General features: G+C 35.7%; 1 long non-coding RNA gene across 2 annotated transcripts in view; it reads right to left on the bottom strand.

Moving 5' to 3' along the window:
* Positions 1-8,862: 8,862 nt before the first annotated feature.
* The window catches only part of LOC146591556 (uncharacterized), a 29,061-nt gene continuing 11,172 nt past the window's right edge, over positions 8,863-26,751 (bottom strand). The window contains exons 2-4 of one of the 2 annotated variants that reach the window (XR_014896793.1): positions 15,625-15,721; positions 10,480-10,533; positions 8,863-10,069 (exon numbers count right to left, since the gene is read on the bottom strand). This is a non-coding gene — a long non-coding RNA (uncharacterized LOC146591556). The remainder of the gene's footprint in view (positions 10,070-10,479; positions 10,534-15,624; positions 15,722-26,751) is intronic. The other variant, XR_014896794.1, reaches the window with a different exon arrangement.

Genomic DNA, 26,751 nt, shown 5'->3' on the forward strand with positions numbered 1-26,751 from the left:
TATTAGAACTATAGAATTTTAAAATTAATTTTTTTCTCCTTGGAGAGTTTTCAAGTGCTATTCAAAAGAAGGCTCATTTTCCAAAGATTAATTAAGGAACATCTGGACTTAAAAAAAACTTCTTCATTCTCTGCAGACTATTTTAATACTTTCCCCTGATACTATTTTTGTCTTCTTGCTTGGATGTATTAGCTGCTAAGTAATTATCTTTTGTTTTTCTTAGGTGTACTCATTGCTTAGGTCAACACTTTCAAGGAGCTCTCACACCTTTAAAAATCTGGTAATCAACATTTTCTAATCTTTATTTGCTTTGTTCCTCTTCCTTGTCTCCTGTGCAATGACTGCCAAGACATTTCTTCTAGCTTTCTGTGCTCTGCAGGTGCATTCAAGCACTGCATATACTGCTACCTGCTTTTCATCTTCTGAGGGCAGATATTCACTCTTTTGAATTTAGAATTGATCTCTAATCATTATATTGACTTAAGCAGACAAGAAGTGAGCCAGTAAGAAGAAGCTGTGATGGACAATAGGCCAGATTCTTCTGCTTATATGTTCATGTGGTAGCTTTACCATTGGTTTAGGCAAAGGTATCCCTCCAAAACTTTCCATTCTTTTACCATACACACAATGAAAAAGTCCCATATATCTCCACAAGTTCCTATGCAAAGTATTTGCAGGTATTTGCAAGCTTTGCAGAAAAGCACAGAGAACAAATGTAAAACCCTTTTGCTATCCTATGAGATCCATGGCCATGGTTGCACAGCTGCTCCAATGCAGCATAAATCCAGGCTGCTAGTGAAATAGAGTTCTTCTAAATTCCCCTATCTATGAGGTACTCCTTCTCATTGCCTCTCTAATGCTGGCTCTAGCTCTCCTGAGGTTGCACAGTGAGACTGATAAGGGAACTGATGCAACTGAAAACTAATCCATTAAAACAGAACATTCATTTTCAGTCAAATTAGCTCCCTGATTCAACTCTCTGGATAGGTCTACAAGCACTAACACTGGGGAACGATGGGGACGTGCAGCTGAGGGTGATATGCAAGGGCTGGACAGACTGCTCCATTTAGTAACAGTAAGCTGAAAACCAGCTGAAAGCAAGTATGAAACTGTACCTTCCTTCCTCTCTGCTGCTGATACAGCGGCTCCATCAACAGGTTTATTACCACTGGTTTCTTCTCTGAGGTCATTGTACTAAGAGCCACAGTTAGTTCAGTCTGAACTTGTGCTGACATTACTTTCTGCTGAATATGGGAAAGAACATGCTTCACACAGATTTAGTTCCTTGAGAACAGCTCTCTAACAGTTTGCAAATGCAACAGACTTCTCAATACTCATCTCTCCCAAAGTGTTCCCTTGTGTTCAGTCATGCAACAGGAGGAGGGAGGAACTGACAGCCCTAGGCTGGGGTTTATAATTTCTACTGGGGTTCTTAAGAGCATGAGCTTCCACTGCGTAAGCAAGACTTTAGCCTTTTTCCTGCTCTGTAACCACACAAGCCAGATGCAAGTCCCGAGTCAGGGCAAGCAGACCTAATCTGCCTTACAGAACCATGAAGAGGCTGCAGTATTGCCTGAGATACAGAACCAGCTGCAAAGAGCCACAAGGAGAGAGCCAAGCTATGGGTCCATAGTGCATGAGGCATGGCAGGTTTGGCATAGACTCCATCAAAGGCTGGTTGAGAAACACATTTGTATTAAATTAACTTCCAATTTTCTCCTGTATAAAGATTCCTAGCTACTCTCTCCACAAAGTGAACCAATTACCAACCAAATGACCCAAGCAGTGACAAAAGCAGATCCATATGAAAATACATTGACATGGTTATGCAAGAATGTTATTTGATTCTAATGGCATTGTGACATTTACTTTGTTACCCTGATGTCCTAAAAAAGGGAAAACACAGGAACCACTGACTGGCTGCAATGCACAAGCCTCTTTCTCAATTAAATAAATGAGAAAGAAACTGCATGTAGTCAACTAGCTTTAACCCATGACCAACAAACTCAGCTACTGCAAATAATGGTGAACAATAGAAAAATCCTTCTAATAGCTAGAAAGAATCCTTGTTTGCTACCATAAAAATCAATAGGATTCTGCTTTCAACAGAATCGGAGCAAAGGATTCAATAACAAAAGATAACCCATGATCTCATATTAGACCGAAAGTCATTTTAAAATTGACAGCAACCATCTATTCTATCAAAATTAGTAAATATTGCCAGTACAGTATATGTAATCCTACTCTGTTTAGTCAATGAAAACTCTCTCTTTAACTATCTCTCTGCTGCAGTAATGCAACATCAAGTCTGTAACGCTAAACCCTATACAAACTTAGGACCAATTAAGGACAGCTTCCTTATTTGTATCTGCTTCGTTCCATAGAAATGTTCAAGTCCACAGAAGTTAAAGATGCCTCCACACTGTGAGCTCATAGTCTCAAAGTTAAGATATCTCTTCAATGAATCAAAGGGTCAATGGAGTCCTACTGATCACATATGCTAATGTTATACATACGTTTTATCATCTTTCTAGACCAAGGCCATTCACTGGATCAGGTCAATAAAGGAAATGTTACAAGTGGAAGTTTTTGCTATTGTCCTTAAAAATTGACATTGAAGAATAAAATATTGGGGATTTACATGATCTGAGCTTGAAACGGCAGCCCATGCTGCAATAGTTAATAGCACTTCCCCCACAGGAAAATAACTCCTACAGTACTCAATTCTAAGGACAGAAAGAAACATTTTGCTAACTTTTATAATATTTAGACAGTTGAGGGTGAGCAAGATTAAGAAGGCTGAATCATCTTAAAGCTCCAACTATCAAGAATCCACATTCATACAGCATTCAGAAAGCAGAAATACATATGCTATGGAAAAAAAATCAATTAATTTTTTTTCTGATAAGAAGTTTCCTAAATACACGTATGCTTTAATTTTTCTCTCTTTTGGAACCTATATATAAAAAGTTACAATATATTATACAAATACAGTTATATAATTACACAAACCCACATAGCAGAATTAAAAAACAATGTGAAACTACATTATTTTTAAATGTACAGCCAACTACCCATGTACARTAGCCCAAATACAAGAAATATTAATAAATAATTTGAACAAAAAATAAATAGATTTTTAAAGCATTAATACATATTACTGCTTCCCCTCTGCACCAACTCACAAAGCTGGCAATAGAAACCTGGATAATTTTAAAGAGCAAATCTGGTGTTGCTCAGCAACAGCACACCCTGATAGAAAGGATGCAGGATGTTGGAAGATTTGATATTAGGGAATTTTGCTTGCAAGGAGAAGAAGAAGAACACATACAATTTATTCATATAAGGTCCATAAAATTGAGATGGCTTAAAAAACAATAATCAGATGAAGTGATCACATTAATATTAATCTTTGTATAGTAGAGCTAAGTAAAAAGTTATTGCCTGGAACCAATCAGCTGGCACCACAGTTCATTAAATGGCATTGATGTTTGCACTGCCTTGATAGGACATGATGAGAAAAGAAAGCAGTGCATTTATGAGAATTTGAGGTGATCTCATGGCTGATGACTTTAGTTCTGAGACCAATGGATGAGTATTTGCCAAAGTGAGGACTGATTAAGAAGCTAGACATCTACACTTTCTTCTGAATTGGAAACAATCTGATACTCTCAAGAAAAAAAGTTTCTTAGATAGTACATGCTTCACCTTTACTTTTGTCCCACAGAAGCATCTGTCTTACTCATTTATTYCTGATCAGAGTGGCAAGTAATGCTTTTGGTTAAAAGACAAGKACTATGACTGTTCCGGCTAAACCTTCCCTACTGTTCTTTTTACTGAACATAAAAAAATTCCACAGAAAAGATTTCATTTTCTGCTCTTGCTATTCAGACATGCTCTCTACTGTTGTTAGAAATTATTAAGAACAACTGCAAGAGAGGCTGAGAGACTACTTAGAAAGCAAGAGAGGGTCTAAGAAGAAGCAAAGAGGAGGCAGAAGCAGGCTTAGCTAGTGCTTTGAAAACCAAGCAGTTAGATCTGAATGGAGAGGAGAGAGATCCACACACCAGACCTCAGTAATAAGGCTGCTATAAGAAGGTACTTTGGAAATGGTGCCACTTTATGTCAACAGCTCTGAGGGCATGTTAGTATCAACACACACTGTAGCTCCCATGTATAAAAGACTACTAATTCATCTGCACTGATTACACAAGGAACTTGAGACATATGATTTGTAATCCTGTACAACGTAGAGAGAAACGCTCTGCCTTAGTCAGTTTTAATGCTTATGTTTTTTATGCTGCAATGCAGGACAAACAGTGCAAAGACATCTCTATTCATGAGCCCTGAGGACAGAACTCAACATGGGGRGCTACAAGAGCTCAGTCTTCCCATCAGTTGATCTGAAAGAGACTCTCTTTAAACTTTTGCCTCATTCTCGTCTACAAAAAAAACCCTTTTTGCTCCTCCTAGACATACGCTTAAAGTGGATACTGAAAATGGCCTATAGCCACAACTGCCTGAAATTTTTTCAGCCCAGTCATAAATCAAAAAAGAGAGACTCTCTCAGAAATTATCTCTGCAGGACTCTTAAAAACATTATTTGAAGAGATGGACATGGGCTTCTGCTCTTCAATGTGCCATGTTGGAACAGAATCATTAGAATTGAGCAATAAAGCTGTTGCTAGGATGTTTGGTTCTTGGACAACTGGTGATAATAATGCATAAAAGTAGGCAACTGCATTACTCTTCTCTCTATCCTAAAATTAATTATCAAATACTGGAAACACACTGCTTTTCCAATGTAAATCTCATTCTATTAAACAGAAGTGATACCACCCTGCCTATTGAATGACTGGCTGCATGGGAAACCAATCTGACAGCACTTCTCAGAGAGATTGTCCTCTGGGTGACTACCTTTAGTATGACCCAGCTAAACCCTCAGCTTGTCAGACGCTATTTACATCAAATAACATCAAACTTTCATTGAAAATACAAAACAAAAGCCCTTCAAGCACCTGCTGTCCCAAAATGACAAAGAAAAATGTAGACTAGAAGGAAAAAGTATAAATATTTCATAAAAATAAGCATTTCATTAAAAATTCATGCTTATAATTTCCCTTCCGTTCTAGGAAGGAGGTTTTAATTAAAATCTTTAAGGCACAAGCCTAAGGTGAAAGGCAGAACTAATACCCTCAGTGGGGGAAAAAAAGAAAAAGGAAGAAATCATTTCCTAGGGAAAATCTATGACCAAAGTCATATCAAGTTGAGCATTTGACATCTCAGATTTCCCCATTTTCCTCTCTACTACATTTCTACTCTCAAAAGGCACAAAGACTTCAGCACATTGCTGAAAGTTATATTACAATTTTGTTGAATGTTTGTTGTCAAAATGTTGGCAAGTGATTGCTGCAAACTACAAGGCATCTTGAAGTCTTTTTTATACTTGAGCAATGCAAGGCAGCTCTAATCTGGCCCATGAGTGAGCCTTTAGCTACAAATGTCAAGAATAAACTGCACTTCACTGAATGCTAATCAGTTATGATATTTATGAAAGGAACTGTTATAACTCAGAAGAAAATTGCTGAGAGGAAGTGAGAGAAACAACCCACTAACAATGCTGGAAAATACTCTACTGTAAGTAGAGCTCTTCTTTCTCTCTTTTTCTCGGCCTTGATTTTGGCACATATATTTATTTAGTGGAAATGTATTGAAAAGAACATTTATTCTGAAAATTCTTGTTATGCTTCTCAGCTACATATTTCTGGAAAGGTAAYTGTGTGATGCCTTTATGATCAAGTTTTTCTGACCTGTGTTTCCCCGAGTTCACAAAAATGTTAACTGAGATGAATGCAATGAAGATGTGACATTTTTTCCATGGACACTACCTGGATAACTTTCAGTGGTTCAGAATCTAGATCTGGCTCATATGAAAAACAAACAGTTCTCTTTGAAAGAGAAAGAACTTCTCTGAAAATGTAGAACAGAGTTGATGTAGATTATATAAACCACAGAATAAACAAACGGCCTAAGCCTATTCCATAACTATATCTTTTGCTAGAAAGCTTTTGAACAATCTTGATCTCTTTCAAAATAACACTAAACCAAAGACTTGGAAATCTACCTATGGCAAAATATTTTAAGCAAGAGCATCTGGATTATAGTTTAAAAATTCATATAATAATAGCCAGCTAGAAAAACTATCTTACAAATTCCTTTTAGCTGCAAAGGTGGAATACGTCTCATCCTTGGAAGCAATAAAAAAAAAGGGAAAATATTAGAGGTGTTCTGTAACAGACACATCAGAAAAGTGGAAACAGTAAAAGTAGGATGACTTCCTTGAAGAGAGAGAAGGGTTTGGGAGGCAAATGTTCTGCAGAAAGTATCTGGGAAACAGACGCGGGAGTTTTCCATAACAAGAAACTATAAAGCACTGGGAAGTCCTGTTTCAAAGTACTTATTACAGAATTTATCAAACTTGAAGATACTTCATTGTGCAGCATCTTAGAAAAAGACTACTTGATGCTGTAATTTTTTCTTATGCTTTGGACCTAGATGCATGAAATCTAATGAAGTCAGTTATGACTTCATTGTCTTGTCTTACCTATGTGACAGTGACTATGACTTGTCACTGATTCCTTCAAGTTTTATACCAGCAATAATTCCATTGCAAGTCAGGAGATACAGGATTCAGAATTTGACTGTGTCCTTCAACACTAAATTAAGATTAAAAGATGTTTTTCGTGTTCATATAGTTCAGCCATGAAGTGGAGTAGAATATCAGAACATGAGACTAGCTTTTGTCAGGTAACATATATCTCATGTTATCACAGAAAGTTAGCAATACCAAGTATTTGCTCTAAGAGCTCATCCTTAACAGTGTAAAACTGAATCCAGTCAGATTTTGTAAGATACAGTAGTCCAAAACGTACCCTGAAAAGTCAGCGAGTATCATCCAAATAGGGTAACTTGCATTCCTTCCGACCATTTAGCAGCAACTAAAGGACGTTTAGCCTTCAATTCTGAATGCATTCTGAATTGTAATCTGCTTTGGAGAGATGCGTTTGTGATGAAAAAGGAGCTTGTTGCCCTTTTCAGTTTATAATGTCACCAGAAATTAAGTCTATTTAACAGATGTGGAACTCATCATTTCAGCCTTTATCTTACGCTAGAAAGCCACCTTTTTGATAACTGATCCCACCATGTGTTGTAGATGTTGCAATTACCAAAAGAAGTCACACAAAAACAAGTTTTCTTCAAAGAAAAAAACTGAATCTTCTTTATATTGTAACTAAAGAAGCAAGTTTCCATAAAATAACATACATAAGCAGTTTATCAAGGTAAAAATCCTCGCAAGCAAAACAAAATGAAATAAAAAATAGTTGCACTTTTATACCTGGATCTTCAGTGCATCACAGAAATTCTATTTTATCTGACCCATCATAGCTCACTGGAGTACAAGCCACCTCTCATTACCTACCAACATCTCAAGAGCCTTTTTAAACATTTTGAGAGAGATGCCTAATTAAGTCTTTTCTCAGTACTTAAATTACTTTTACTCAGAGAAATGACACATTAGGTGGCAGAGCAAAGGAAACCTGAATTTCCAGCTTCCTGGTAAGTGACTCTCTCACAAACTAACGTCTAGAATTTCCCTGCCTCAGTTTCCCTCCTGCAAATTAGGAAAACACAGGAAGAAAACATAAGTTACATATAGTATTCTCAAATGTTCAAGACCCTGATCCATTCATTCGTCATTCTTTAATTAAAAATATCTTTAATATCTTTTCAATACATAACTGCTGGTCTCTATGAAGAGTATCAATCTTATTCAAACCTGCTATCAATGCTACTGAATTTGATATGATCACATAGCTTTGCTCTTTTAAATTGACGCAGATCCAAATGTAGCATTGCCTCATAAATAACCTGTATTCACTGTTTCTTGCTGCTTATCCCAACACAATGGAGAAACCAATGAAAATTCTTTAAGGACTCTATGCTCCTTTGCAGACAAAGGAAGGTCTGGACTACACAACAGACCAATTTTTGTTGCAGAAAGAAGTCTTAAACCATCCAGTCATCACTCATGGACAACACGGACAACTACTGTTTTCCTAGATTCCTTAAAAATAGGTGACCCATGTTAAACTTCTTGGAATTCAAACTGTTTCAGTAATAAATACGGTGACTGTGATTAAACTAATACCGGTGTTCCTTATTAGTTTCCATCACACAAACTTGCAATACAAGAATTTATTAAGATTAGGAGAAGTAGAAGTCTGATTTATGAAATAATTTTCACCTAGAAGCTTTGGCCAAGATAACTTAGTCTCAACTTCCAACAGCAAACTAGTTCCTTCCTTCTGTTTCACTGCATTTCATTTACATATGTACTACGTCCTTTCATAATAATCATAACAATTTCCTCAGTTTACTGAAATAAACATTAATTTGCAAGCTAAAAGAAATAAATTAACATGCACATTCCCAAACTGAACAGGGGAAACAATAACATTTACTGCAAGTCAATTCTCAAGCACTTATAAATTTCCATATTTGTGAAATTATCAGTAGTCACAAAAATACTCTAAAATTAATGTAAATGAGAGTAAGAGCAAACTTTTTTTTCTGTTTTTCTTCTATTAGAAAAAGCCAAAAAAGGGAATGGTGAAAAATCAGGTAAGTTGTATTCTCATTTGCCTGGAAAAATCATAACCACGTTTTTGGAATTGACTCCTGGTTTGTTACAGAACTCTAACATTTTTATTTTTTAAATAATACATCAACTATTTTCAATGGAGGAACTTCTAACTTCATCTGAGGGCAGCTCCATGGTGGTCATCAAGCCACCAAACTCACCTTTTTCTTTTCATGTTTTACGATTAAATTTTTAAAGKAAAGACCTGGACTAGTCTATAAACCAAACTAAATAAACCACTGAAGTGAATGACTAGACTACCAGCTGGCATAAATTCATGCAGTCCTATTAAATTTTTCCTATTAAACTTATATGAATTATTTTCAGACTCTCAGAAATAGATAAAGATTGGAATCACTACTAAAAATCTAATATTTGCTCAACAATTTATCTTTTATTTTTCTGGAAATAGATGCAAGTACTATTTGTGTTCAGGCTAGCAACTAGTAAATAATTGTCACTTTTCTTATCAGAAAAGTGAAGTGGGAAAAGATCTCCTCTTTCAAAAATCAAGCTCAACTTGAATCCTTCCTCCAGAATAACAGGGACGTTTGTATATACACATTACTGTAATAATGTCAAAGTTCAATCATACACAGATTTTATTAGATTTTGTTTTATTCCTTCCCTTGAATTATTCATTGACTATCTATAATTTCCCAAAGAATAATTTCATAAAGTGCTGCAGCAATAAAACTCTCCATATATAGCACAYCAGTGTGGATGGTATTTATGATGTACTCAAAGAAAGATCAGCCTGTTACATTAATCATGTAAAAGTATTGAGAAATTATATTTAATCATTTCTATTTGAAAATAAAACCTGCTCAGAGCTTTAAAACCTGTATGAAACCTAAAATTAAATTTCATACATTTCCTGCAACAATATACATAATTCAATACTTCCAGCTTTGTCTGATGTTCAGTAATCTCTCATCTTATTTTCTCTGAATGGTAAATTGTATTTAATCTTTTTGATTTAGTTGGTTTTGCTTAGAATATTCCAGATTTAAGAAAGAGAAATGGTAAGATGCATGAAGCCCTATACTCTGGTCATGACAAGTTGAGTAGTGAGATGTCTCCCTTCTGAAACCCAGTTCGGACTCTGAGGATGATCAGGACTCTATTCAACACTAACACAGCCTCCATTACCCTCTGGGCTATCGCAGCCTCTGTGACAAGAGGAGGCCGCTCAGGGCATTTTTGTTGGCATGCCAGGGCACGAATACAGCGCGCTGTGTGTTCTGCTCAAGTTTCCACAAGTTTCCTTCTAGACAACCTGTGAGCATGACCGTCCACTCAGCAACCAGACRAAGGGAATAAACATGTAGCCCGCTGGAGTTCATCATAAAAGTGTAGTGGAATCGTCTGGAATTGTAAGGAGCAATAACAAGATTAGTAAATTCTTCTGAATGACACTTAGCTAGAGAACGATTTTTTCCTTATTTTTGACTTCTCACAGCACCAGCATACACTGTATTTCACTTTGGCATGTCTGACAACTAAACTTTYCCAGGCTTAGCTCTACTCCGTGTGTACAAAGTCAAAAAGAAGTCGAGTCTGAAAACATAACCTTTTTTCGCCAACAGGTCAAAAAGCAGTAGCTCTGCCTAGTACTTCTGGCAGGTTCATATGCACTGTGAGCCAAATCAGAYGTTTTTGAAAGGCTAGATACAATGTACCAATACAAATAGCTTGTGGCAAGTGAAATCAAATGGAAAATTATTCTCTCTGAGTATGATTCCTAATGAATTAGAATATACTGCTATGGAATTTACCTGTATCGGGATTGCAAGATCATCTCATAAAAACAACTCRTGAAAAGCCGGAATCTGCAAATAAATAAAAATGCATTTATTTTTAATTAGAAAATGAAAAGATAATAATGCCTTTATGAACTCTAACAAACAAAATGGGTGTGTGTATATATCTTCATAKGCATAAATAAAAACCTTTTTGAGAATTTTAGTCTTTCTATGAAAGAAGTAAATGATAAAAAATTGGTATAATACCAACACACTAAGCTTCTAGATTTGAAAATTAATAACTTTTTTGAAATAGCTCAGCCTCCTATATATAAGCCACCCTGTAGTGTTTTAGCTGATTTTGATTCTCTTTGCRCAGAAACCTTTTAGCTAATCATTTTCATCTCTGTGTGTCAATAAATCTTGCATCTCTAGGGCAATGACTTTTACTCAGCAAATGTTAAGCAGAAATAAAACTGCCCAGAACAGTCAAAGCATTRGAATTTCAATAAGAATTTAGCAATATATTGATCCACTTCTCCCCCTTCTGACTTCTCATTACTATGTCTCTTTCAGCTCCTGCATTCAATAAGGAAAAAATTTAAAATAGTACGTGATTATTTTTTCAGTATGTACTTATGGGTTTTAGCAAACCATATAAAGATGAACTTTGAAGGGGTTCTTCACCAGCAGCCAATTCCTCAAAAACATTTATAGTACTAAAGGTGATAGAAAATGGTCTATAATCTATTCTTGAAGGGAAAAGTTGACTGTCAGAGCCTATTAGTAAGATAACCTCACTAATCTTTTATAAATATAGAAGAAATAAAAAGAAGAAATGAGAAGATAAAAGTTAATTTTTATGCAGTAGGAAAACAAAGCCTATAATGAAAATTCATGTTTCTATGGCTTTCCAAATGTAATATACCGTTACATGCCCTCCATTTCCCCTTCCTTAGAGGCCAGCTGACTAAGTATTCACCTTTTACACTGTTCTTTAAATAAACTACAATTAAGTTAGTGCAACTCTTGTGCAATTATTTATAAGCACCCATCTCCTGAGAGCCACTTGGAGGTGCCAAATCACATTTTCTGTACACCAGCTTCAACACATACTGTTCGCATTGTAGTAATATTTATCAGTGAGAACCAGAAGAGGGAGCACTAAACATTGTATTTCCTCATGTCCCAAAATTATACGCTGGTCCTTTGAATGAGCTACATATTCTGGTACATCAGTCAAAAGGATTTCAAAATTATTTGGTTTCACTGTCAGACGAAAGGAAGGCAGATAGGGAAGTTGCTTATTAAGTGTTCAGTGTGTTTAAGTAYAGGTTTATGAAAATATGCATATATGGAAGAGAAAACATATCCAGAGATTCATCTGCCTTTCAACTTCTGGACTGGAGAACAGAATTAACCTTTCCCTAAGTACTAACCATATTTTATTCCAAAATTTTAATTTAAGCTCCAAGGGGTACCAAACCATAATAGTAYAAATACAGATGTGAAAATGCATTTTATTTGATGTCTGCACCTCTGTAAAAATTGAAACATAATTATAAATACCCAATTTACATAGAACGTACTGGAAGACTGCTGACATGACACATTGAGTTGACCTTGATTTAAAGTAGTGCACGCTGTTTTAATTAAACTATGCTCCTGTTTATTCACAGGAGATTTGAGATGGCTATAAATTATAAAATCTTTTTGACCAATACATCTTTGAAATATAACTAAGTACAAAGAAGAATACTTGTCTTATGTCTAATGTTTCTCTTATTAGATTTTGGAATTATATTACCTACAMGCTTTGTCTTTGAAACAAATAGGACTTTTAACAGTGAGTTCAGCATGSATATGATCAAACCATAAATCTCTCAAGTTTATTTTTTATGGCATAATGTAAGTCATAATTCCTCAAGAAAACAGTAAAAACTGAGAATGTCAGCAGGTATTAAATCAGAAGACAATACAAACATCTGTATATGTAAAAAAGAAAGGGAGTGGGTATGACTAAGAATGTTGCAAAGTTACCTGAAAATATGACTTAAYAACTAGAAATTTCGTGTGCTGATATAGTCAGAAGCAACAGATATTTTGGCATCACACATAGACACTCTGAAAAGCAGAACTGACATGGAAATATTTTACCCAAACCACATCAGAAATGTTTAACTTTAAATTGAAAAACAAGTTACTGATTTTATTTAAAAATTACTCAAAACATRAAAGTTTTTTGTGACAAAACATTCTTCAAAGAAAACAAGCAGTAGTCAAATTAATTGAAAATCTAGTCTATTATTAAAAATGATCACTGAAAAACTTCTCACTAATCTTATTTTTAAAGCTTGAATTCCAGCACTAACTGATACTGGAGATACTATGCCTCTCCACTCCTAGCATATGAGTATCTGAAACGTGAATTGAATCACTTTTAAGTTTACAATGTAGATAACTGTTTAACAGTGATACTCCCTGACCATCCTGATACCTGATGAACTGATGAACATACAAAAATGTTTCACAGACATTTATTTTTAAAGCATTTCTGTGATTTAAAGAAAAAGATTAAAGACKGAGGCCCAGAGCAGTGAATGAACATGCCAGGACACAGGAAATATGGCAGAGATAGTACATAACACAGACTTCCCAAGCTACAGGCTGGAGCGGTAGATTAATCTTCTTCCTTTTTAGTCCCCTACCATCTTACATTTTTGCACATATTCTTCCTCTGTCTGAACAAATATACAGACCTAAAAATACTCCTGCACACGGATGGCCCTTATTAATTTAAGTCAAATGGGAAAAGAGTGAAAATATCTAGATTCAAGTGTTGCTGCTACAACCAGACTGRCATTTACTAGAAAGGAGGAGGACAAAATAAGAAATGATTTCTCTGTGTAGTGATTCCAGTTTGAGTCTCTAACAGTAACCAAATGGAAAGGAGTTGAAATCACATGGCTCAGATTAAGACYTGAAAATAAGAACTATGTGGGTCTAAAAATCTGCTCCATTGAAAAATCCATCTTTTCCTACAAACAYTATCCATTTCCTTGTTTCCATTATCCCATTAAAATTTGTGAAAGATCCTGCAACTCAACAGCATAGTAGAAAAGCTGCTGTACAGAAGGAAGAAAAAAAAGAGATGAAAGTTAGGTATCATCTCTCCATGCTCATCCTCCATGCTCTGATGTAGGAATTACCACACTAGACCAGAATTGTGCTCTACCTCATCCTGTACTCCTCTCTGACACTGTAAATGATAGATGCTTGGAGAAATGTTTTAGGCAGTTTGCAATGGACACAAAATAAAATTTTCTTGTGAAAAATTTCTTCTAAACTCTTATTATCAGACACTACCTCAACCCTGAAACATGAAGCGTTATCCCTTCAAAATGCAGCTACATTGGGGAGGGCTTTAATATAAAAAAAAAATCTTTAAAATATATTAATGAACATCTTTTTCTGCCTAGATACACAGTGAAGCTGTAATTATTCATGGCAACTGATGATAGATAATTTCCTTACCTATGTATTTCATTAGTTCAGTCCCACATTGAACTAGGAAATTTATTCTCTTAGTATATGCTGTAAGTTACCTAGTAGTTTTCTGCTCCTAATTACTTATTTCCTCCTTTTTTTTTCTTAATTTCAATTCATCACTGGACCACAGAAATTACATCTTAAAGGCTTCCTTTTTCCTTTGACTTTGATACTTGTTTTACTTAACCATATTGGCTTTTGCAATCAGTAYGGATTCTGATTTTTATATATTTTGCATATAAATTATTCAGATCAATGGGCAATGTGTGCTACTTAACTCTGTGCACTATGTTTTCAGTCCCTATTTTGGTTCCTATACAATTAGCAGGGAGAGAAATAAAAAAGAGAGAGAGAGAGACAATGCTGGTTTGTTAATGGAGAGCACTGTCGGTAGAAGTATTTCCGGAATCCCCTCTTTAAGATATGTGTTTCCATTAATGTTAGGGGAAGGTAAGGGCAGMGACTGGTCTTTATGTGTACAAGACAAATCACTTGTGCTACACATATAWGGAGGGTAACCTCCTGTGAAATTTAGAAAAACCAAGTAAAGATGACAAAATTGTCTCTCATAGCCAGAGCTGGCTCAGTGATACCTAATACCCCAGTAGCTAGCATCTCCTTCTTTCAGGATGGGCATTCATCGCAAACTCAATCATCAACTCTTAGATGCTAAAGCAAAAGTAAAAAAAGAATTTAGTGCTGTAACATTGYGAATTAGGTTGTAAAAACCTCTCTAAATCTGAAATTAAAATTCTTTCGGACTACTTCTAGCCTTGTAGATCTTTTTCACAGGTTACACTGTGCAAAGAGCTATATGAAAGGTACAGGTCTCACAAGAGAGAATACAGAGGAAAACCACACCAGACCTCGGTGGGTCTCTGCTGGTTCCACCGCTTCCACAGGGGCTGAAAGGCCAGGGGTCTCACGAAGAGAAAGGGCAGACTATGATATGTGATCCATATGTACCAATAATTCTCTGCCTCTGCACTGGGTTTTCAAAAAACAGCAGCCCCAAGGATGTTTACCACCAGGAAGCACACCAAAAATGCAAAGGCAGGAGCTAAACACACAGCTACATTCACAGTATATAGCTCAAAAATGCTGAATATGTTCATGTTTGGGGAACCACCACACATATCATACTCCATTCTCATGGACCCTTACCTAATTAATACAGCTGAATTAATGTGCAGTTGAATTAACAATGACTGCCAAAGGAACTAAATTTATTACAATGTTTACAGTAAAGTGCCACAGTGAGCTATTTAAAATATTTAAATAATGTTTACTGATAAAAATGTATCATAAATTAATCTGAACTATTGGCTTAGAAATGACTTTCATCTAAGTAGGTACATCTAGCTTCTTTTCTCTTCTTGTTTCTATCTCTCACCATTAAAACAAGTCACACTATCTGATTACATAGGAAATACTTAAGAAATAAATTATTTCCTTTAAAAGGAAAATTTTGCAAAATAATTTTAATCTACATAAGCAAATGCAGTCCAATATAGACAAACACAGGTTAGAGACTGCAAGATCAGCAATCTTTTTTACCCTCTCCAGTAGAAAACCCATAATCTAAGGAAGGTAGATGTCTTTCACCATTTATTTTTGGCTTGTACTTACCTCTGGTTTGTAACCAATTTTCTTTTGTCAAAACTGTGATTTAAATCATTTAAGCCTCAAAAGAAATAACAGTCAAGTGCATGTTGTATTCTCATACCTGGAATAGCAAATAAAAACATTGCACAAAATGTCTGTTCATAGGGGAAAGAGAAGCACAATGGACAAATCATTATTTCATTTTTAAGCAAAATTAAATAGTTTTTACATTTATAGGGCACTTAATATACATTTTGACAAATACTTTAAAAAAGTATATTATAAACAGAAATTATGGTTGAATGAAATTAATAGTATTAGTTATACCAATTGCCAAGACTTTCAGCGCKGCAGAACATACCAAACCTTGGTGCTCTGGTTTCCAGCTAGATATTGCCAAGTAAGTACAGTGCTCCACATGAAGTCAGGAGAAGGGTTCTGATTCATGTAATGTCTCAGCCATTTCCTCTGTAGAGTCTTGTAGAAGCATGTATTGCATGTCTCGAATTAAGTTCAAAGAGACAACTTACACTGCTACACACACGAACAGAAATAACTCCTGAAAAGTGTGAACGAAATGGCTCATTTCACTACTCCCAACTGTCTACCTAAATTATTTATGGATTCTTAATAGAGTGAAGCTTTAAGAAAGGAGAAGAATGAACAGGTGAAGTTTAAACACAGCTGAACTTTCTGGTGCTTCGTTTACTTAACACATAGTACAGCCAACCAAATATGATGTACACAGTTGTATAAAACATAATAGCTCAGTCTCTGCTTGTGATTTACTGGAATGCTTTTTTGCAGGCTGTTGTGATTAATTTTAAAGCACTGTATCTTTTTGTTGCCATTGTGAAAAGGAAGTGCCAGGGCAACAGACAGTTCATAGTGCCTACAAATGGGCCACTACATAGCTGACGCAACTGCTCATTGCAGGGAAATCAGGGTTTTAGGCTGGTTGATTCGAACTGAGGACCTGTCCCAAGGGCTGAGTCTATCAATTTCCACACAGAGTGACACAGAGTGGCATTAGCTGGAATCTGACCACAAGAATCCAGCATAATCATTAGTATAAGTAAGTTTAAATTCAGTAAGTCTAAGAAGTTGCATTCATTTATAACAGTGATACATTGGCCCTAAACCAAATATTGCTGTTGCATTAACTGTCTCTGAGCCTTCTCTATTGCTTTCTCCTGATTACTTTCATAGACTATGCCTTTCTGATGACGCATATTGATAGTATATTGGAAAAATTCATCTATTTTAATTCTACCAAGTATCAGTAAATATTTAGATAGCTTTCCCACAAATACTGTTCTGAAAGCATAGTAGTGAATCTAGCAATAATGTGATTGACAGCAAGAAGAGATTGATAGAAGAATATGAAAATATCTTGATATTTACCAAGGTCAATAGGGAATAATCTCTCTCTACTGTTATAAAAGTATTGGTGTTTGACCGTCATGAAAGCCTTCATTGTCAAGAGGACAAAAAAAACACAATGGGACAACGGGTACATTCTTTACTAATTCTATAAAAAATAGAAAGTTGTTTGCATCTACAGTCAAGAAAAGCCCCACTAATAACTGCAGGAGGACCTTCTCCATACAACCCACGTACCTATTAACACAGATGTACGTTTTCCTTTGATGATCACCATCAATTATACCTCTGACTTACATAGTCCAAAAGTGCCTTTAAAAGATTGTTCAGGAATGCTGGCAAAATGCAAGTGCTACAGTTACTGCAGTACTGTAAGAAAATTAGTCATTGTAAGAGCACTGGCCTATCTGTATTTCTAAGCCCTCTGTGAGCTCATTCAGCTCAGCCAGTAGCAAAAAAAGGAAAAGAAAAGAAAAAAGAAAGAAAAAAAAGAAAAAAAGAAAAAAAGAACCATGAAAAAATATAGTTGAGTAGTCAAAGCCAGCATATTAAGGACAGAAGCATCAAATTCCATGGGATGTTAGGAGCCACAACTTCTGCTGAAGGATATCTAAACAGGTGTTCAGGTGTTGATGGCACAGAATATGACATAGACGATACTGGGCAGCTTTCAGACTAAAATCCAAAAGATCATGTTTGTTGTAAATAATGTACTCCAATGCCAAAGACACAGTTGGAGAACACACCTGACATCCTACTGTTCCTCACCTTCCTTTCATTCTCTTAAGCATAAGAGACTTCATAAGCATTCCCTGCCTACCAATGACTGGGTTTTCTGGGTTTTGGGTTGTTTTTTTTTTTTTTWATATGTATTTTTTATTTTGGTAATCTAGACCATTTTAACAGCACAATGTTAGAGAGTCACTCTACATGCTATTTCCATACACCAACTCTTCCTCTGGCATTTTCTCAGATTTGGCCTACCAGCTCATTTTCATACTTGTTCCTAGCTTTCTGTTCCATTTACTTGTTCCTTTCTCTTCATTCTCTTCTTTATCTGATTCATGCACCCCTCCTTCTGACTCCCCCTCCCACTAATACCACTTCCACCAATATCAATTAATTACAATGATTTTCAGCTTTTTCTGCATATATGAACATTTCACAGCAGAAGTGTAGAAGCTGATGATAATGAGTTCCAACATAGCAACAATAGGCTTGTTTTTGTTGATTCTTTAAAATAATCTACAGAAAATTAGGGGTCCACATATTACCAAATAAAATTACTGCTCTACAATACTGACCCAGAGGTGCAAAAGCACAAAAGGTATTTAACCTACAATTTCATTATCTATTCAAGAACCAATTCTCTTATTTTTTTATTTCTCTGCTTGCCCCTTTTCCTGGCAGTGGAGATGGCTGAGGTCTCCAACACATAATTTCTTATCTTCTTTCAGAATCTCCTGGAACCAGTTAACTGGAAAACAATTAACAAAGCTTTCTGTTAGTCATTAATAGATATGTCAGACTTCTCTAGAGACATCTGGAGTACCCAGTCTATGTTTGCCCTGAGCTGACTGAAATGCAAACCATTAGTACTCATTTCTACTTGCTCAGCCACCTTTATTCAAACTGCAAGTGCTTGGACATATGTCCAAGCTACAGATTAGTACAAATGACAGTGTATCAGAGATATGCTATGGGGCAACAATTTTCAGTAGGATTTGCAAACAGCTGGACCAGATAGAAGTTGATAACTTRTATATCCAGCTAAGCTCTAACAGTCTGATTGACCACTCTCTATCAAACTGATGCTACAGTACAGAACAATTTCACAAAGAGAATATGAGTTCTGTGACAGGTTCTATTTTCTTTTGGTTTTAAAGGAGACCTACTATAGTGGGGTCACAATCCAAGATTTATACTCTCACGTTTTTACTGCAAACATTGAAAACACAGCAATGAAAAGAAAGAAATTTGGCCATTAAACAGTGTTTACACCTGAAAATTGCAAAAGTGGTAAATAATCTAACCTAAAAGGACTATTTACAACCATGCTACTAAGTCTTGGAAACCAAACTAACAGGATTCATAATGTTCTCTCTGTTTGACAATAATGGCATTACTTAGCTTCTCAAAGGGCACAGGATATGTAGTTACATATCAGAAGATGCCCAGAAGCCACCAGAACAAATTCCTACATAGCAAAGCAGTAATTGAAAAAGTTATATTGTGCTATCATAGACAACTTCTGTCACTAATGTGTCAGTTTAAACACAACTATATTAAGAATTTGCTTTTAAAAGCACATTGCTTCCTATCTCAAAATGAAAACAAACATTAAATTTCAGAATTTCCTTTAGATTGAAAATTACAAGTTTTTATCAGCTCCACTTCTGATAATTTTGCATGGAAATTCCTGTTCAATATTGACTGAAGTATCCTATGCTCACTCCTGCATCATGGTAAGCATCAAAAAACAATCAAGTTTTGTAGGCTACATCCCATCAAAATGTTAAATAACTGACTTCTATAAACACAGGCTGATCTCTTTGTCTCCAAGCATACACTGTCAGCATCCAGCAAGTGTTAATCACGTGTCCTACTACATCCATCTTCACAGGACGCACACCTACAAAGTCTTTATGTAAAAAATGAAAAAGGTTCCATAAGACATTTCTTCTGAAGCATTTCAGAAATCTGTATACTGGGTAAAATAACCACAAATTCATTAACGCTGGTAGATATAAGTCTAGAAAATACCAGTAATGCTTTTCACTTATTCAAATTAGAAATGAGAAAATGGGCATAGAGTTGCTTTGCTTGTTTGCTTTTACATATAAAAATAATCGTATTTTCTAAGTTCTCTGATAGAAGACTCCAGCTGTGGTTTTCAGAACACTGAAAGTGTCTGGAAGAAAGAAAAAAAAATCTAGAATCCCAATAATTTTTAGTAACACAGGCGATATGCTGCCAATAAAATTACAAGATAAATATGTGACAACATTTATCATGGCAGTCTCAAAAACAAACTAAACTCAGCTCAGAGTTCCGAGTGCCTCAGTATTTTTAAGGTCTCGCTATAAACTCTTAAACTTTGCCATAATAGAAGCCCAAATCACTTGAGGTTTAATGCAGAGTCATTCACAGATTGCTCTCATAATGTCCTCTTATAAAAAAAGGAAGTTATGTAACTGGTCATGCAAGTCGACTTCTTAAAAATGTACATTTAGCTGCAATTACAGCAAGAGTATCTGCAGCTTATTAGCCTCAATTCAGATGGATGAGACACAAAGCCTGCTTGTTCACTGTGTGTGTCCTTCCTAAGATTAGGAAAAGGAACAAGCTAATTAGAAATAATCCTGCCAAGAACAAATATGAAAGAAGAAAAGCTAGAAGGGAGTTTTTTTTCAGTTGCCAGATGTGTCTATTAAGTATGACGTGGATTGTGGTCTTCTCTCAGGCAAAGAATACTGTATTAATCCATTTCATAACTATTTGTTTATTATACATAAAACAAGTACTGTGATATTTTCTAAACAGAATGGGGCCTGCACAAAACCTGCACATTCTAAAACAAACAAGATAGCCCTTCAAGGCAGAGATTGTATTTAACACTAAGTAAACCGAGCTGCCAGAGAAGGAACAAACTTTGGTTTACGCCAAATTGTCACCTAATCTTTAGCTCTCCTAATGGAAAATAACGTGCCTTTATGAGGTTCTACTCACTCCAGAGTTACTTGGTAATAATGACAGGCAAAGTTTGAAGGCAAAAATCATTTTCTAAGTGAGCCAGAACCACAACTCTTTGGAGATTATCACTGGAGATCGAAGTCAGTAACAAATATTCAGAGCTGAAAAAACAATGTCCATGTTATTTTCTTAGTTCATAGAATCTTCTGGGTTTTCTGTGGTCCCCTTGCTAATTAAAATTCAACATACCAGTTAGCTGTGATCTTTGGTATCTTATGCACCTGAATAATATTTTCTGACATTTATGTCAAGCTAAATCTGTGTGTCTTAGTGACAGCAATGAACTATATACTCAGAGCTATATTAAAATACAGTTTCCTAAGTCATGTTTCATAAGTTTCTTTGCAAATACAGCGCTAGTAGCAGACTCTGCTCTTTTTAAAATAATCTCATGTCTGATGACAACATTTCAAAATAAAGATAAAAAGTGAATGTATCAGGCTAAACAAGAAAGGTAAAAAAAAGTATTTTGTTTATTTTACAACATAATATTTTTGTGAGCAGTAGAAAATAATTTTTGCCTTTTTTAAGACTGGGAGGCCTGGGAATTTTGAGAGATGAAAATTCAACCCAGAAGTAAGAACAACTGCTACTTTGTATAAAAGCATAGTACCTATTTCTTACTGAAAAAAAACATGAACTAAAGTCAAAGGCAAACGGAGTTTTATGTTCTCATATGAAATGGAGTATTAACAGCTATGATGTGACTAATATTTCCTACTATCATCATCAAAAAATACCATGTCAGACTCTTTCTTTCATCCTTTATAATTCAGCATATTAGTCAGAAATACCTCAGGAAAATAGTTTTATGAGAGCTTCTTAGATATCAAAAATAAGGCCGTGGTTTTAAATTGTGTTAGGTTGGTCCAAAGCAACAGAAAGATAAGAGACAGGTAGGAGAAAAGATACTAAATAAAAAGGAGCCATAAAAAACTACCACAACACTGTATTAATTTTTCTCATGAAATAAAAGCCGTTGAACTGCAATCTCACAAATAACACCTTAGTCAGCAAATGCTTAGGACCACTCAAAAGCTACTGAGTCGTAGCAGATTTTGGGTACTGTGGTGCACCTTACAGCAATTGATTTTTCCTCAGACACTCACACAGTACAGGAGATATAAAGCCATCAGCATCAAATAGGGAGTTAGGTTTAGCTCAGTTGGTTGGAGCATGGTGCTGCTAATGTCAAGGTTGTGGGTTCAATCCCTGTACAGGCTATGCTGTGGGTTGGACTAGATGATCTCCAGGGGTCCCTTCCAGCCTCACCATTCTATGAAATGAAAAAGGCAAGTATGCCCAGGTAGACAGTGATATGTAAATCAAACTGTTCATTAACAGATGTAACCAGCTAAGTAGAATGAGAGCTAATCAAGAACCTGCAAATACTGCATTTCTGCAGATAACCATTTTTTAAGTTGTATGCTAAGGGACAAATTCTGCCTAATTTATCCCCTAACCAAGATCACTCAGATCAATGACATTAAGTATATGCTAAAGTAAAGCATATTGTTATTGATGCCTATAGAAAGCTGCTTTCTCAATCTGAGGTAAATATTGAAGACATGCTTGCCAGCCTCCATGATCCACAAAGACTGGATTTCTCTGCTGATAGTGTTCTAAAAACAGAGACAWAAAACTATAAAATTACAACTAATTAATATTTTACTTACGGTTTAAAATTCATACATATTGGAAAATCAAAAGGTCTAAAAAATTGTGAGGGGGAGAGACTTACTAAAAAGGAAAAAGGACTGCCCTTAAGATTTTAAGAATAAAAATTTCTGCCCCAAAACTAAACTGGTTTGTAATTTCCCACAGAGAGAAAAGGTTACTTTTTATTTGTGTATTTATTGTGCAGTCCTAACTCTACAATTACCAGTAGTGAATTTTCCTGCCAACATCAAGTTTGGATTCAGAAAATACACTACTCAGAGTCAGTGTCAACAGAGAGAACTGAACATACCAAAGGAAGAAATGAGAAGCATAAAAGCTGTACTCACACATAAATACTGCACCTTCACATGTGTACACTCACAGCACCTATCAAAGGCTGAGCCAACCTAACAGTTCACTGGCACTGAAAGGTACTTCTACCTCCTCCTCTTCCAACAGCCCCTCTCCTAGTTACAAGCTTTCATTCCTGCACTGATTTGGGCGTTCACCTGACCTTCAGTGAGCTGATTCAGCTCACTAAGCTAGCAGAAAAACATTGATGTTTTATTTTCTGGGTTACTTTTCTGCTCATTTAGTCAGATAAACCAGCTCATGGTAGCGTCATATCAGTATCAGAATAACACACAAGGAAGATGAAGGGGGGACTATGCTGCTGATAATGGGGCAAAGGAAACGAGTAGGAAGAAGTGACATTGTCCTTTTGGACTTTAGGAGGTACTGTATTGACTCAGAGATAATGCAAAACCTAATCCAAAAGATGAAACCCTATGAATCTATGCAGGAAATCATTAAAGGGTTGTTTCTTACAACTATATCAATACCATTACATCAGTCCTGATTCCATCTCTGATTCCTATGGTCTCTAAGAACAATATATATTATATTTGATCACACTCCACTACAAGCATCTATTCTCACACGCTTGCCCTGGACAAGAAAGGTCTTCTTGGATTTCTGGATAAAAGAAACAATGAACAAAATTTAAGTTACCATAAAGCCTCACATCTATGATCATGAAGAAGGTCCCTATCCTGAGGAAACTCACCCAAAGCCAATTCTTACCAGCTTTCTGTATCTTATATTCTGTTCATGAATATAAATGAATGCAACTTCAGACCTCCTATCAATTATTCACTAGTGGAGAATGAAATTTTGATTAGTAAGATCTAAAATCACTTGGTCATCTTATGTTTTTTTGTTTCCTTCTCTAAAAGAAGGGATCACATTTTTAATTAATGCCAGTGAAGGTCATCTTTCTGATGCAAAATACATTTCAGTTAAGAAAGCACTGCAATCATGACACCATCAACTACACTCATTTAGAGAACATAAAGAAGGAAGATAAATACAAAAAGCAGAACTGAGAAAGTTGCTGTCTGAGAGCCTTAAGGTCTGGGCTTTACCTCTGATTTATCACAAGTCTAAGTTTAACACCTTTCAGAGACACTCTGGCCACAGAGCAGATATTTTCCTTTGGACTTTGTGTTCAGTGCACCTGTTGAGATGGTAAAGCTGCTCTACAGATAAAACTTTACATAACAAGTAAAATCAAAGATTTCACTGCCCCAATTCTGAGGTAAATTTGAAATTTAAATAGAAGTCAGGTAACTAGGAAGCTCTACAGAGTGTCATGGTCAAATAAAAAGTAGAAATCTGTTCTAGAAGTCTTAAAGGAAAAAAAAAAAAGCTAGAACATTGGTCTATTACCTTACAGTCCCAGTTCTCTACAATTGCACTCTAAGAAAATTAAAATATGTTCAAAAAACCCTCTTGGATCCAGTCAGTTGAGGACAAAATTTTTGTGTCCTTCCTTTCCTCCTTTTTCTTATTTTGGGATTTATCATGCTTATGTGATTTCAAAACCATGTTTGAATTTTGCAGCTCAGCCCCTACAAATAACAACAAAGATAATTTGTTTTCAAAGATATGCCATGACCTGAAGCTAGAAGCCTGTGGTAAATTTAGTTGTTTTTGATAATGAAAACTTACAGCTTTCCCTGAGAAATAATTTTTCTCTGAACAGACATAGAGGTAATCTTAACTGAAAACACTCCATTTTAACAGTAACAATTTACAATATTTTTTTAATAGTAACATTAAATATATATCTACTTATCCAAACCACATTAGCATCTGATTGTGCCAGACATGATAAATGCATTAGTAATGAAGTAAGAAGTCCCCATTCTAAAGAGCTTACAGTCTAAGTAGACAAAATGAAGGTTTTGAAGAAAGAAAACTGAGACAGAGTTCTCAATCATAAGCAATATAAAAGTTAGGACACACAGTCTATCACAGATCTGAGAACAGAACAAAGATCTTCTAAATCACTCTCCAGTGCCCAAGCCATAAGACTTCACTTTATCAGTAAAATGCAACATGGCTTAGGTATGAAACTGCGAAGTTTTTAAATTGTCATATTTGTCCTACATATGAACATATTTTCTCCCAAAAGCAAAACTGTTTTTTGACACCATGCAACTCCTGAACAACTTTCTGATTTACAACTAAAAGGCAACTACCTGCTTATAGGGGCTGAGGTAGCTYAGCTAGGAGAGCTAGGAGAGAATGAAGATCTAAAGGTCCCTGGTTCAAGCCTGGGTTTCAGTAAGAGGGGGTCCTTGTTGCTCCTTCTCTGGAGATATTCAAAGCCCGCCTGGATGCAACCCTGTCTAACATGCTCTAGGTGACCCTGCTTGAGCAGGGGGGTTGGACTAGATGATCTCCAGAGATCCCTTCCAACCTTACCGATTCTATGATGAACTGCATTTATGTCTCATTTACTCATCTTTTTCAGCAGCATATCCAGATTTTCTCCTCTACCTGAAACTGCTGGTGGATTTTTCAGAAACAAAGAAAACCTTAATATTCAAACTGAGATTTGCCCATCCTAGAAATAGACACTGACAAGAGCCATCATGGAATATTTGGAAATGCACCTGAAATACTGTCTTTCTGCAGGAGTCCTAAGACAGTGTTGGTAACACACCAGAACAGTACTCTGAAACAACATGGTTCTTTTCCTTCATTATTTAATGACTGCATATGGCAACCCTGAAATTGTTAAAGATCAAACTAGGCCCTCAGTACTATTTGAAATGTTGTGCCTCTGATGGCCCTATGCCCTAAACCATTATAAAGCATTGACTCAAGGGAGATCAATACCAACATATCCTGGTAGTACTGGAGTTAGGAGCTTATGAGATCTAACAAGATCACAGACTGAAACAGTAATTGGCAGAGAATAACAGGATTTTTTATTACTCTTATTATGCTTTTAAAATGAATGTTTGATTTATGTTTATTAGAAAAAAAATGCAACCGTTTTAACTTCAGCCTTTATTATTTTAAGATCTTGCATTTTTACTCCTTGCATCAGTGAATAGGGTCATCTTCAGATAAGGATCTGGTGTTTGTTTTGTTTTTTTAAAAAGAGGGATTATTCACATGCAGGACTAGAGTATTTTGCTACAGTTATTAATACCATAGTTCCGAGCAGCAGCCAGTGCAATGTGTAAAATCTTTTGGAATTAATAGAACAGAAAGGAAAAGGAAAGATGGCAAGACACTGTGTCTTAACAGCTGGATGCCAATTATTGTTCTCTGTTAACAAAACAGCCATCTACTGGAGGTGTCTTTGTCTCTCCATTTGCACAAAGCAGCAATTCAATTAAAGGTCTCTTTCCCTTTCACACAGCTCAAAAATTCAAACAAGCTTCRTCTACAAAGATGAATGATCTCCACTTTATTTCATTGAAGTCATTAGTACTCTTCTTTACGGCCACCCTAGTTATTATAAATTATGGTTCTTTCACCATTTGATAAATTCAATAACTTTCATCTTTATGTGCTTTTAAAGTTCACCCCTAAGAAGGAGGTCTTCTGTAGGAAAAGGAACCCTATTTATCATGAGAGATAGTTTGAAACACCTGTATTACATGAGGTGAGATGTCAACAGAAACTCACCATTGTAGGCACTTGTAGTTAATGCCACCTGTAGCACACTAAAGATATTTGACATTATTAGACCCTTCCGTTTTTTTCTAGCTGAAAAACTTGTAATGTTTCCTTAGTTGCTCTGCTTCTCAGGATTCAGGGAGGGAAGTTACATATATCCATATAACAACACTGCTAGCATTCAATATTAAAAATACGAGTTAGGAATAATAATACAAATTGAGTATCTAAATATAATGAATTTTAAAGAATAAACATTTGATGGTTTGAGGGAGATTTTGCTTTTTGGCATACAAACTTTCAATTTACACTCAGATCTTTCCTTTATCTAAAGATAGCTACCTAAGATGCCACTTCTAACACACAGTCCCTMATCCA

This window comes from Rhea americana, unplaced genomic scaffold (assembly GCF_003343005.1).
Source record: "Rhea americana isolate MKP2758 unplaced genomic scaffold, rheAme1 scaffold_37, whole genome shotgun sequence".
Lineage (NCBI taxonomy): Eukaryota > Metazoa > Chordata > Aves > Rheiformes > Rheidae > Rhea > Rhea americana.